Consider the following 10525-nt stretch of genomic DNA (forward strand, 5'->3'; position numbering starts at 1 on the left):
ATATGTAAAATAAACATTTTAATGCTTTTGTCAACATATAGAATATTTCATTATACTACTGCTATATATAACAGATATTATATGTGTATATATAATATAATTTGTTCCTATTTGTGCCATACCTATCTTTCCTTCCTCTGGGTCCTCTTCCCTCTCCCACATAACCCCCTCTGTTTTCAGGGTGTGACTGTCAGTATTATAGAGCTAAGATATTAGTATATTTAAAACTGCAAGTTAATGCTTATTTTTAAAGATTTATTTTTATGTGTGTGTGTGTGTGTAACACACACGTGCATGTATGTATACACATGAGTGCAGTGTCCAAGGTCAGAAAATGGCCTCAGATCCCCCTGGAACTAAAGTTCCAGGCACTTGTCATCTGCCTGTCATGGGTGCTGGGAACCAAACTCAGGTTGGAAGAACAATGCAGGCTGTCAATCGCTGAGGCCTCTCTGCAGCCCAGTGGTGCCGAGTTTAAGAATATGGTCAGTTTTAAAATGCCAGCGTGGTGCTTGCTCAGTGGCATGTGTCAGTGGAATCTCTGTTCTGTTTGCAAGAACTCAGCGTTGGTTGGGGTCCTTTTCCGTGAAACCACTTGGTACTCCATGTTAAAGAGACAGATTCATAGGTAACAAGAAAGAATTTTAACTAGTTCCAGGATCTAGTTCTCCTAGAAAACACAGCTTACTTTGGACTGGGGGCTAAACAAAATCCACTGTTGCTGTTAGACAAAAGGGGTTTCCTAGGATTCCAGACAATGGCAGATAAGAGCCAGCAGACAAAGGTGTTTTCCACCAAGCCCAATGACCTGATGAGTCCCTGGGGCCCACATAGTAGGAGAGAACTAATGCCTGGAAGCTGTAATCTGACCTCCATACACAAAATAAATATAATTCTTTAAAATATTTAAAAATGATAAGCCAGAGCTAATGAAATGTTGGCCAAGCCTATCTGACAGGGCACTTGGAATCCTTCTCCCGTCATTTAGAGGTCCAGAGTCTGTGTCAGTGATACACACCTCTTGTCTTGCCCGGGAGCCGTCTCTCCAGGAAGCTTTATTTCTGGACAGAGCTACACCCAGCAGCAGCTGAGGAGAGAGCCGTGGGCAGCAGCTGAGGAGAGAGCCGTGGGCAGCAGCTGAGGAGAGAGCCGTGGGCAGCAGCTGAGGAGAGAGAGCCGTGGGCAGCAGCTGAGGAGAAAGCCGTGGGCAGCAAGTCCGTTTTCTGCATGAGGCACTTATCACAGAGGGCACAGAGCCCTCTCTGTTTCTGCTGTCACCGTCCAGGTCACCAACGCTCACCCAGTCCTGCAGCAAAGAGTTCAAAGGCAGAGAAGGCCATGGGTGAGATGAAAGGGCCCCAGGGACCAGAGGAAGAAGTGACACTCACACGTGGCCAGCCAGGGCATCAGAGCAGACAGAAATTGAGCAGGGAAATGGCTGGGAGTTTGGCAGACAGATGTGGAGGTTGCACTTGGTCCAGTCAACCGGATTAGCTGTGGAGCAGATGGGAACTGAGCTGTGCCGTTTGTGGAGTCGCGGACAGCAAAGCAGGAGCTGCATGGCTGCATTGCCAGAGGCTGCATGGCCTAGCAGGAGGGGCTGCTTCTGTGTCATCGAGAGATCTCTTTCCTTGGCTTGTGGTTCTCCCTGGCGGTTCATTCAGCAGGCTGAAGTAGACACAGCACAGGTTTCCGGTCACTTAATAATGAGCGAGCTTGAAACCAGCCTGAGCTTCATAGGAAGATCCTGAGTTAAAAGTGTAGGAACGGGGCTAGAGATATGCTCAGTGGTTAAGAGAACTAGCTGTTCTCCTAGAGGACCTAGGTTCAATTTCCAGCGTAGTCTCACAGTCATCTATTGTGGAGTATTTGTTTAACTATGCAGAGATGTGCTACAGTTGTTCATGTTGCAGGACAAATGTTTAACTATGGAAGGATGTGTTGCTGTTTCACCTTGCCTGCCTAAGACACCTTATTTGTCTAATAAAAATCTTAAAGTCAGGCAGTGGTGGCGCACACCTTTAATCCCAGAACTCAGGAGGCATAGGCAGACGGATCTCTATGAGTTCGAGGCTAGCCTGGTCTACAGCACGAGTTCCAGGACAGCCAGAGCTGTTACACAGAGAAACCCTGTCACACACACACACACACACACACACACACACACACACACACACACACACACAAACTAGGCAGAGGAGGGATTGGCAGACAGAGAAAAAAGGAGAGCCAGTTGGTCAGTCAGGGTCCAGCCAGGCGCAGAGGAAACAGAAAGCAGGATGGACAGTCGTAGATGAGGTAAGTGAGCCTCGGGCAGCACGTGATTAATAGAAATGAGATGATTTAAGTTAACAACAAAGCTGACTAGAAAGAAGCCTAAGCTGAGGCTGAGCACTTGTCATGATTTGGGGGTTGGCAGTCCAAGAAAGCATGCTGCAGTTATCTGTAACAGTAGGTTCAGGGGTTCATCACCCCCTACTGGCCTCTCTGGCACCAGGCATTCACATAGTGTACAAAACACCCCTACACTTTCTTTTCATTGAAATCGAGCGTGGTAACTCATGCTGTAATCCTAGCACTTGGGAGGTCGAAGCAGAAGGATCGGGAGTTCAGGATCATCCTCAGGTACGAGTAAGTTTTAAACCATCCTGGGCACTGTCTCAAAATAAAATGAAATCAATTGAAACTGAGTTTAAGTGGAAAGAAACTACCATTGCGTACTTAGTGTGCTGAGTATCCAATTGTGGTAGTTCGAATCAAATGGCCCCATATGGAGATGCATTATTAGGACTGTGGCCTTGCTATAGTGGGTGTGACCTTGTTGAAGGAGGTGTGTCACTAAGGGGTGGGCTTTGAGGTCACTGTCACTTCCTGCTGCCTATAGATCCAGATGTAGAACTCTCAGCTACCTCTTCTGTGTGCCACCGTGAAGATAATGGATTAAACCTCTGAACTGTAAGCTGGTCCCAACTGAATGTTTTCCTTTAAAGAAATGTCATGGTCATGATGTCTCTTCACAGCAATAAAATTCTAACTAAGACACTGAGAGTCATTTTAAATCTATAAAAGATTTTTTAACAATCAAAATCTTGGAAGCCCGTTCACCCCTTCCGGCTACACTGGAGGAGTGGGGGGGTTGAGACTTACACACTCACCGTAACAGTCTCAACAATAGGAAATGAGAGTCATGAATGTGTAGTGACTTCAGAAATGGAAAGAAAGTTATAAATGGAAGAAGCATGATGGGTTGGGAAGGAGGCCCACTTGCTCTACAAACAAAATGAACTCAGGAGAGTTCAAATCTCCAGTACCCGTGTGAGAAGCTAGACATGGCTGCATGTGCCTGCACCTAGCACAGGCATAGAGCTGAGCCTTCTGCTTCCATGGGAGACCCTGCCTCAAGGCAGCAAGGCTTGAGAAGAGTAGACACCTGACATTCTGCTGTGACCTCCACACATGCAGGCAGTGCACACACATGCGCATGCACATGTGCACACACACATGCCAAAGAAAGCAAGTCTGGAGAGGGTTTGGTTTTATTGGAGGAAGGACAGTTCCATATTGATTATTTGACTGTAAGTCGGAGGTGGGACAGTGTCATATGGAGATGTAGCAAATGCTAGCGTTGGACCAGGGCTGGAGACCTGTGATAAATGTAAAGAAACACGGGACAGCCAGTAGACACTTTAGAGGGGGAGGAACTGAGTCAGCAAGCACATGACTAGAGGGTCTAGCCGGGAGTGCACCTTACACGGCGACCAGAAACAGGCGGGTGAATTACAGGGGTGACAGGTGGGAGAACCTGAGGGCACACCACTGCTTGGGAGACTGAGAAACTCTGGAAAGGGTGAGGGCCAGAATAAGGGATGCAGCAAGCATCAGTGCAAAGGCCCTCTTGCTGGCTGTGGCCATGATGAAGGAGCAGAGCTGACTAAAAAGATACTGGCATACAAGATGGCTCATCTGGTGAGGGTGGCTGCGAGTACATCTCACGACCTCAAACCAGGAGCCTGCAGGTGTCCCCCAAACTCCGCATGTGCTCTGAGGCTGGAATACAATGGTGCAGGCTCACATGGGTGTGCTCTCGCTCTCTCTCCCCCATCTCTGTCTCTCTGTCTCTTTCTCTGTCTCTCTGTCTCTCCCCCCCATCTCACACACAGATAGAAAAAATAAAGATGGATTTTGCTTTTGTAACATGTCCCACCTACAGAAACGTATTTGAGTTGTGTCTTCCAAGAGCAGTGTTTATATTCCGTGTGTACCCCAGCCTGTGATGGAACTGCAAGCCCCACTAAATAGCAGCGAGCCACTTGCTTGTGTCTGCTATTTTGCACAGCATTACTGTTTGGCTGTTGAGTCTGCAGGTGTTGGAAGGTGACTGAGGAACAGCATAGAAACCCCTTCGTATATGAAACCCAACACTATAGGTTTATTATTACCTTTTGCAAATTTATAAAATCAAAATATGTACTGGCTAGAGTCACCTGAAACTCAGTCGACATTCAGCAGCTCGGTGAGGATTTTTATTTTGGTGGTGCTGGGAGTACTGTAACTGGGGCAGCTGGGTTGCTATGGTGACTGATTCTCAAAACAGAGCCCTCTGTTTCCACGCATCACAGCAGATAAATCCCAGGTTGACATGGTCGCAACATCCTACTTGAAGCATCTCCCATCAGGACTTATGAAGGGAAATTTGGGGTCAGAACCAAAAAAGCATTAGTTCAAAAAAAAATTGCAACTTGGGCTTTTTTTGACCTGGCCCTTCTCAGTCCTCACACTCCTGAGAACCATCGGCTCACAGCCTGGAGCTCTTGAGGGTGTCGTAGCTCGGGAAAGGCTCGGCCCTGAAGCAACCATGTGATTAATGGCTTCAGTGTGGACCTAGGCTGAAAGTTGAGACCTCGGCCTCAGTCTTGTCACTGAGAGATGGAGTGGGGGGTGTAGGACTCTCCTGAGGACCTGGCTGCTGCTTCTGGGACATCTTGCAGATCTATGACTTACTAAGACCGGTCTGGATCGGCACCCAGCAGGTCCTGCCCATCCACATTCGTCGCTACACTGTTGGCAAGAGCCAGGTTCTGCCATCAGCACATTAATAGAATGTGATGTTTTATTCAGCCACAAAGAAGAATCCTGTCAATTCAGGGAAATGGGTGGAACTGGAGACAATTGTGTTTAAAAAAAAAAAAAGCCAGACTGAGACAAATATCACTTTTCTATCATGTGAGGAATCTAGACTTTAAAAAAAAATTAATTAAAATACAAATGTATGTGACATGACAGTAGACAAGGAAGATCTTCCGGGAAAAAGGAGGGACAAGAGAACATTTTCAAACAACAACATTTTCAAAACAAAACTAACAAAAATTATGTGAGCACTTTGCCTAAGAGGGTGGGCGGGGACAGACTGTGATGCTCCAAGCCGACCTCCGCGCCCGGGCCGTCCTCCCAGGTCTCGCCGGTAGGGGACCCCATTGAGTCACGCGTCTTATGCTGCGCTGGTGTTTCCGGACCCTAAGGACGGCGGCACTTTGAATAGGGCGTATCTGCCTCTGGTTCTTGCCTAAGCATGACATGGGAAAGGGGAAGAAAAAAAAAAAAAAACAGATTCCTGATTTGCAGAATGACTCATTATGAACAAACTAAGGGCAGACTCTTATCAGAGCTCCAATGCGCCCCAGGACAAGCCTGAGTCAGACCAGAAGTCCTGAGTCTCCTCCGCCAGAGAGCATGTTCCCCCTTGAGGGAGAAATGTATTTAGGGCAAGTGCTACGGATTTCTTAATATTGTCTGCGACCCCATGTCAAACCCTGGTCTAGGTGACGTCACATCCCTCAGAAACAACACTTCCAGATTGAAGATAAAAACTGGCCTCTTCCACAAAGAAACCAAGAATAGGTAAAAAGATTTGTGATCGTGGCAGTAATAGTTCTACAACACACAAATCCATAAGCCACGCCTGATCGTGCTCACCTTCCTGCGTACAAATTGGACCAGTGGTTTTTATTTTGTTGGTATTTATTTTGTTTTTAAGACAAAGTCTCAAAATGTAGCCCAAACTAGCCTCAAATGCAAAATCCTCCTCACCAGCCTCCCGAGAGCTAAAATTCTAGGCGTGGACCATCACACTAAACTTAAATGTGTTTTGTTTGGTTGTTTGTTGTTTGTTTTGGCTGTCTATTTTATAAGAAGAAATACAGTTAGCCAGGCATGGTAGCACAGACCTGTAACCCCCAGCACTAAGAAAAAAATAAAAAGTAACTGAGATGTAGACTGAGTTTAAGGCCAACCTGGGCAACTTGGTGAGACCCTGTCTCAACATGAAAAGTAAAAAGAGGGCTGTGGATATATAAGTTAGCACGAGACTGTTTTTCCAGCATGCACATCTCCTGGCATGTTCATCCCAGTGTTACAACAACTGCCCAACATACTGTATTCATTGCACACTCCCAATGGCTACTCGCTTGCTTTTCTCTTGGGATGTGTTGACTATATTTAGTGCAGACATATACAATGAGCAGCATGCAGGGACCACAACACCAAAGTGTGTAATCCCCATCTTAGCCCTCCAGAGTGTGTGTTGGTGGACACCATACTCATTTCCATTCAACTCCTGTTCACTGGCCTGGAGGGAAAGGAAGCCAAGGGAAGTCGTGGAGCAACAGCTCTGTAGTCAGCATGGGTAGAGAAGCAGGGCACCTTCAGTGAACCCCGCCCCTCTCCACCCCTCAGCCACAGGATAGCGAGGACAGACACCTGAGGGCCGCTGCGAAACACACGTGAAACTACTAAACATGTGGAGGCCTGTACACCAGCAAGACAATTAAAGCGGGAAATGAACACACATTCACTTAAAATGGCAAAAAAAAAAAAAAAATGTCATCTTGGCAGGTGGAGTTAATCAAAGAGCACATAGCCTCAGGGGCGGGCTGGCCCAGATTTTTTTTTTTTTATATAAGATCTCTCATTGGAAAAATATGAGTATGTGTCTACACATGGGCTTGTTTATTACCTTCTAAATACTATGTAGGGTTTTTTTTGCTTTTTGGTAAACCGCCCTCAATGGCTAGGTACCTTTTCTATTTTTCTAAATAGGTATTTTCTTTAGGACATGTGCTTCTGCTGGCTAACCTTATGAGAAAGGGTCTTTCTGCTCTCAGTTTGATGGCTAACCTTACACCCAAAGACTTAAGGATTTCTTATTTTTTCCCTGCAGTTTCTGATGTGGCCTTTGTCTGTTCCTGTGACTGTCTTTTAGCACATTCAACATATATATGCACATTTAAAAAATAGATTTTACTTTTAATTATCTATATGTGTGTCTAGATCAGGATAAATGCGTGTGAATGGAGATGCCTAATCCCTAAAGCTGGAGTTACAGGAAGTTGTGAACCCCTAGAAGTGGGTATAGAGAATCCAAATTCCATCCCTTTGCAAGAAAAGTACGTGTTCTTAATCGCAGAATCATCTCCAACCTAAGAAAGTTGTTTATGTAAGTTGGTTGCCTTTGTCTTCAAATCTGTAACTTTTGTCCCATGTGAGTGCATGCATGTATGCGTGTGTGTGCATGCATGTGTGCATGTGTGTGTGTGTGTGCATGTGTGTGTGTGCGTGCATGTGTGCGTGTGTTGGTGAAGGCCAGAGCTTGACTTCAAGTGTCATTTCTTAGATCTTGCTTGTTAGGTACTAGATCCTCAGCTACTGGGCTCCTTCACCACCGATACAATAAGCCAAATCAAACCGAATTAATAAATCCAGATTTAATAAACGGGGCAATGCCAAGCAGAGCAGCCCCAGGCGGCTCTGAGGAAGGCAGGAAAGAGAATGAACATGTGTGGCAGATCTGCGGGCCGGTTGAAGTCTGTATGCGGTCTTGAGAAGTTCCAGGAAAGGAGCGGCCAGGGGCAGGATCTGGAATGGGAGGAGCAGGGTTGAGGGGGCATCCCAGCATTGCTCGTCTGTACGGCCTGGACATCCAGCCAGCAGCCCCGGGACTCGGTGGTAAGGTGACAAATGGGACCACAGGGCCATTTTTGTTCTGTTTTGTTTTCTCAATTTTTTCACATGGGCTCTGGGATCTTCACAACTGTTATTCAGAAAACCATGCCAGTTATTCAATAAACCCTGATGTGTGGCTACCGTGTTCCAGAGCAGTGGTGATAGCTTGTGATTGTTATTCTCCAGGCCTTGGAGAAGTCAACAGCAAGGATGGCCTCACTCTGGTTTGGTTGTTTGGTTTTCGGAAACACTGTTTCTCTGTGTAGCTTTGGAGCCTGTCCCGACACTCGCTCTGTAGACAGGCTAGCCTTGAATTCACAGAGATCCTCCTGCCTCTGCCTCCCAACTCCTTTAACAGACAAAGCCTGGTTGCCTGTAGAGTGTTTTGATGTGCTGTACAGGGTTCTGGGCTGCTGTGAGGACAGGTTTCAAAAGTTGAAAATGGATCTTTCTCTGTGGCGAACGGCCAGGCAAGGCCTCATTTCACACCTAACGCTGTGTAGGATAAAATACCACATGATGTGTTTTCCGGCCAGTGGGAGAATAACATGGGTCTCTGGGGGCTCGGAACTAGTCGCTGATCTCTCCTGAGAGCGGCAGAGAAAGGTAAGATGAAAGAAAAGAAGATTCCCAGGTAGGCCTGTGACATCTGTTCCTCGGAGCTGCTCTGGATATCACCTTTATAACTTCGTTGGTGGGGCTGCGGGACAGAATGTTCAGTGTCTGGACCACAGAAAGCTTGCGGGGCTCCCTGGCTGTTACTCACATTCCATTTGGTTTCTCACTTCTGCAATTTTTGGTTTGACCTCCAGTGCATAGAATTACAGTAATCACACTCTTGGGTTCAGTGAAGCAAACCATTGATCCAAGCATGACCAACTTTAATTTAGTAGTTGCTTTTTAATAATGCAAAAAATACCCATGAAACTACCTCTCCCCTGTGGACAGGACTACAAGCTACACGCGACCGTGTGTCTGTGGTCCATCCCTTCTCCTGCTCCCTGCCAAGCCATTGCTGACCTACATCCCGATGCATGCTTAATACTGCTGTCTTTTTCCCATGTGCCCTTCATCTCTGTTATGTTTATTTGTTTATCTTGTGCATGTGCACACAGGTGCACACACATCTGCCATGGCATACGTGGAGAGCTTGTGAAACTCAGCTCTTTCCTTCCGCCATGCGAGTCTCAGGGACTCAACTCAGATCATCATGGTGGCATGGCCTTTACCCCACCAACCGAACTCTCCTCAGATCTGTCTCTCTTTTCTGCTCACCCAACTGTGTCTTTTTTTTTTTTTTAAATCCTTCAAGGCTGTTTTGTGCTATTCAAATAGTCTTGGGTGTATGGCCTTCCACTGGAGCGTGGAAGACTTATATCACAGGACACATTGTTAGAGGAAACTGACTCCCCTCTCTCATCATCTACAGTTGCCAACAGCTCCTTTCTAGGGATGGGATTCTGCACCTGACTCCTAGCTACATGCTGGGATTTGGTCTGCAGTAAGTTCATATGTGTGATTGCCCAGCTGTGTCTGGAAGACGCTGTTTTCCTGGCTGCATCCACCACCTCTTCAGGCCCCTTCAGGAATGAGCTATGACCTTGCGGGGAGGGAGGAGGCGTGAAAGAGGTGTTCTGTTTATGAGCAAGCAGTCTCCATGCTCTTATTTCCTATTCTTTGCCCCTCAGCCAGTTGTGAGTCTTTGCAAATAGAAGCTTCTCTGATGAGGGTTGAGAGTTACATTGATCTGTGGATGTCACCCCTCTAGAGGAGTGAAACCTGGAAAAGTGGAGCCAATAAATGAGGGTGGCTAAAGTCTTGCAGTAACAAACTTTATTCTAAGCCTCGGACAGTTTATATTCTGAGGGTTAAGAGAAGTCACATGAGTAAAGTGGACAATCTCAAGGGCAAGCCACACGTGGTATCAGCTGCACCTCACAGAAACGTGTTTTTCCATCACGTCATATAAACGAATAACTATAGCCGGTTGTATGAGTAATGTGCAGTAAATTCACCACACCTGGGAGGAACGCACAGTCTAGAACAATGCTGTGCTGTTTGTTAGTTTTCTCTCAAGCACTCAGAAATCTCCTCACAAGACTTTAGTCTTGGACAATGACCCAACATCTCCTCCTTTTATTTTTTAATATCAGGATATCTAGAGTGGTTTGATTTAAGATGTTGTAAATAGATCTAATTGTCATTTGAGGCTTGAGTATCCTATAAGCAAGCAAACTAGAAACATAATGAATAGCAGAACGATGAATGCATTGCGTGTAGTGCTCTGCCACCAAGAACAGGGGTCCAAACCATGTCCAGTACCACTGCTTACGTCATTGTATTGGTCAGAGAAATCTAGAGACTAGCTCGAAAAGACTCATGATTCTGACCTCTTGTAGAATGTAAGCTCATATTTGGCTTTAATAGAAGTACAAAAGTGATGTCCTGTGCAAATCGGACGTGATTTAAATCCTGAGGAAAATTAAACACAGTCCCTGCTCCAGATGGATGAGTGAGTCTATTACAG

The sequence above is a fragment of the Microtus ochrogaster genome, chromosome 7 (genome assembly GCF_000317375.1).
Source record: "Microtus ochrogaster isolate Prairie Vole_2 chromosome 7, MicOch1.0, whole genome shotgun sequence".
NCBI lineage: Eukaryota > Metazoa > Chordata > Mammalia > Rodentia > Cricetidae > Microtus > Microtus ochrogaster.